The sequence below is a fragment of the Hypanus sabinus genome, unplaced genomic scaffold, assembly GCF_030144855.1.
Source record: "Hypanus sabinus isolate sHypSab1 unplaced genomic scaffold, sHypSab1.hap1 scaffold_2313, whole genome shotgun sequence".
Taxonomy (NCBI): domain Eukaryota; kingdom Metazoa; phylum Chordata; class Chondrichthyes; order Myliobatiformes; family Dasyatidae; genus Hypanus; species Hypanus sabinus.
In genome coordinates this window covers 24,377-28,317 of record NW_026780427.1, presented here as the reverse complement: position 1 = coordinate 28,317, position 3,941 = coordinate 24,377, and the positions used below count along the sequence as shown (strand labels likewise).

General features: G+C 46.5%; 1 long non-coding RNA gene across 2 annotated transcripts; it reads left to right on the top strand.

Annotated features, from left to right (window-relative positions):
• The first annotated feature begins 1,836 nt into the window (after positions 1-1,836).
• Positions 1,837-3,447, top strand: LOC132387888 (uncharacterized). Of its 2 annotated transcripts, none has more exons than XR_009510082.1 (2): positions 1,837-2,145; positions 2,891-3,447. It is a non-coding gene; the product is annotated as an uncharacterized LOC132387888 (long non-coding RNA). The 2 variants fall into 2 exon arrangements; XR_009510081.1 differs by having other exon boundaries at positions 2,879-3,447.
• The last annotated feature ends 494 nt before the right edge of the window (positions 3,448-3,941 follow it).

Sequence of the window (3,941 nt, the reverse complement as noted above, 5' to 3'; positions counted from 1 at the left end):
CCCTCTCGTCTCCACTGCAGTAATCTCGGGGCAGCGCGCTGTGGGAGTGATCTCCGGGCATGCAGCAAGGATCAGACTGGGAGGGGCCCTCTCGTCTCCACTGCAGTAATCTCGGGGCAGCGCGCTGTGGGAGTGATCTCCGGGCATGCAGCAAGGATCAGACTGGGAGGGGCCCTCTCGTCTCCACTGCAGTAATCTCGGGGCAGCGCGCTGTGGGAGTGATCTCCGGGCATGCAGCAAGGATCAGACTGGGAGGGGCCCTCTCGTCTCCACTGCAGTAATCTCGGGACAGCGCGCTGTGGGAGTGATCTCCGGGCATGCAGCAAGGATCAGACTGGGAGGGGCCCTCTCGTCTCCACTGTAGTAATCTCGGGGCAGCGCGCTGTGGGAGTGATCTCCGGGCATGCAGCAAGGATCAGACTGGGAGGGGCCCTCTCGTCTCCACTGCAGTAATCTCGGGACAGCGCGCTGTGGGAGTGATCTCCGGGCATGCAGCAAGGATCAGACTGGGAGGGGCCCTCTCGTCTCCACTGTAGTAATCTCGGGGCAGCGCGCTGTGGGAGTGATCTCCGGGCATGCAGCAAGGATCAGACTGGGAGGGGCCCTCTCGTCTCCACTGCAGTAATCTCGGGGCAGCGCGCTGTGGGAGTGATCTCCGGGCATGCAGCAAGGATCAGACTGGGAGGGGCCCTCTCGTCTCCACTGCAGTAATCTCGGGGCAGCGCGCTGTGGGAGTGATCTCCGGGCATGCAGCAAGGATCAGACTGGGAGGGGCCCGAATCGCCGCCAGACAGCTGAGGTCTTGCTGCCTGTTGGTGAGATCTGGTGATGAGGCATTCTGCCAGATGGTCTGGACTGTCTGCTCAGGGAACCACTCCACTGTGTCCATCCAGTCCTTCTCCTGCAGTAACTGCAGGACATTCCGTGCTGACCACTGTCTGGTGTTCTTGTGGTCAAAGCTGCTGGTCTGAAAGAACTGTCACCAATTTCATTAACACAAGGTTCACATGGAGAAGCTTCCTGACTGAGACAGACACAGTCTTACAGGGTATTTACAGGGTAGGGGCAGGAATGCTGTTTCTCCTGGCTGGGCAGTGGATCCCGGGATCACAGACTCAAAATCCGAGGTCACCTCAGCAGGACTGAGATGAGGAGAAATTTCTCCAACACAATACAGTGAATATTTGGAGTTTTCTCCACAAGTTTCCTAAATTAAACGGACATATTTAGGAGCTCGGCGATGTTGGGAACGTTTCAGGAAAGTAGCGCTGAAGTCAAAGTTCAACATGTTCCGAGGGAGGGGCAGAACAGCGCAACGGGCCCAATGGCCACGCCTGCTCCTGTTTCTTATTTTCTAAATCACGAATTTACCTTTGCGCCTGTTCTCCCTTGGCCTTCCGCCTGTCGGATTGCCCAGGGGAGCGGTGAGAGCTCCGGAGATCCACCAACAGCCGCTGCGGTTATTTCATGCTCTCGTTATTTTATCGGTGTTTCTCTGTTTTTGCACAGTTTGTTACCTTCAGCACTCTGGCTGATCTTTCACTGCCTGCTTCTGTTATCGTTACTATTCTATACTTTTTCTAAGTACGTCCGCAGGAAAATGCTTCTCGGGGTTGAATGTGGTGACTTATCTGGACTCTGATAATAAAATTTATTTTTGAAATTTGAGTTTCGGGGATTTTCCTTTAATTCTGGGGACAAACTGTGACTGACATCTCCAGCTCCCAGTAGCAGCCCGTTCTCACACACATACAGCCAATCAGCGACCACCGCTGGGAGAGGGATGCTCCCATTGGCTGAGGGGTGTCAGTGGGCGGGACGCTGTTTGGACCGGGACCGAGTGGGCTGGAGACCGGGAGCTGCGCCTCGGGTTTCGGCTGCACCACCGGCGGGTCGTGAATCCTTTCGAAGGCAGAGCTGAAGCGACCGGCGGAGATTCCGTGAGATGTTTCAGCTGCACGGAGGGCGCCCGGCCTTTCCCCGCCGAGGATCGGGGCCTGTTGTCTGGAGTTGTCTCCCAGACCCGTCCCTTCCTGCTGGGAGACGGGAGCTGCCCCGCAGCGGCTGCCGGTGGATCTCCGGAGCTCTCACCGTTCCCCTGTGCAATCCGAACGGCTGAAAACCAAGGGAGAACAAGGGGCAAAGGTAAACTCGTGCTTTAGAAAATAACAAACAGGAGCATGTCTGGCCATTCGGCCCGTTGCGCCTATTCCACCCTTTCCTCAGAATAGTCCTTTTTAAATCTTTTTCTAGATTTTAAACAAACATAAGTGAAACATGAATACAAAGAGCTTGAGAGTACATAATTAATAGTTTAAGGTATAAATACAAATAGATGAAAATAACCTCCCAAACTCATGGTGGTTACAAAAAATGGAGAAAATAAGAAACCCCCCCCCCAAAAAAAAAAATGGAAAAAATACCTAACCGACATGGGCCATTTCATTATATCAACTATACACAGTAGCGTCAATAACTCCGCACCTCCATCCAAATAATTAAGGACAATAAAAGTCAGGTTCAGGAAAAGTCAGTTTAGCTCATATGAAAATGTTGAATAAATGGTCTTCAAGTTTCTTCATATTTAACTGAAGGGTCAAAGACAACATTTGTAATTTTTTCTAAACTCGAACAAGAAATAGTTTGAGAAAACCACTGAAATATCGTTGGAGGATTAATTTCTTTCCAATTCAATAGGATAGATCCTCTAGCCATTAATGTAACAAATGCAATTATCCGCCAAGCTGTGGGGGGGGGGGGGGGTGGGGATAAACGGCTATTATCCACCATTGGTAAACTGAAAATTGGAGTAAAAGGATGTGGTTGCAATTTGATATTCAGAACTGTTGAAATAATACCAAAAATATCTTTCCAATAGTTTTGCAAACAGGGGCAAGACCAGAACATGTGGGTCAATAAAGCGACTTCAGAATGACATCTGTGACAGGCTGGATTAACATAAGAATAAAATCGAGCGAGTTTATCCTTGGACATGTGAGCCCTATGAACAACATTAAATTGTATTAGGCATGTTTAGCACAAATAGAAGAAGAATTGATTAATTGTAAAATTTTCTCCCACTGCTCTGTGGGTATAAGACAGTGAAGTTCTTTTTCCCATTCCTTCTTAATTTTTTCTGATACTCCTAGCTGTATTTTCATGATCATATTATAAATGATGGCTACTAAACCCTTTTGGCACGGATTCAGAGCCAGAATTTTTTTCTGTAATGTCCATTGGACATAATTTCAGAAAAGACTAACATTCAAGAAACTTCAAACTTGCAAGTATCTTAAAAAAAAATGAGTTTTAGGCTGGATAGCTGTTCAAAGGACATAAAACTGTTATCTAAAAATAGATCACAAAAACATGTTATACCTTTTGCTTTCCATAACACAAAGGCTTAGTCCATAAAAGAGGGCTGGACAAAAAGTTAGAAATAATAGGGGTTAATAAGATAAACTTATTCAAGCTGAAGAATTTATGAAATTGAAACCATATTCTTAGAGTATGTTTAACTACAGGATTAGTTATTTGTTTATTTGGTTTAGATAAAGCAAAAGGAGGCAAAGATCCTAAAATAGAAAACAATGAGAAGTCTTGTACAGATTTACACTCCAAATTTACCCATTGTGGGCAAGGTACTACGACCAATTCTCGTGTCCAAGGTATTAACTATCGGATGTTAACTGCCCAGTAGTTTGGCAAAGCCAAACCACCTTCCTACTTAATCTTCTGTAAATATTTCTTACTTAATCTAGGATTTTTATTCTGCCACATGTACGAAGATATTTTGCAATCAATAATATCAAAAAAAGATTTAGGAATAAAAATTGGGAAAGCTTCGATTAAATATAAAAATATGGGTAATACTATCATCTTGTTAGTATTAATTCGACCAACCAATGACAGAGATAATGGGGACCACCTGATAACAAGTT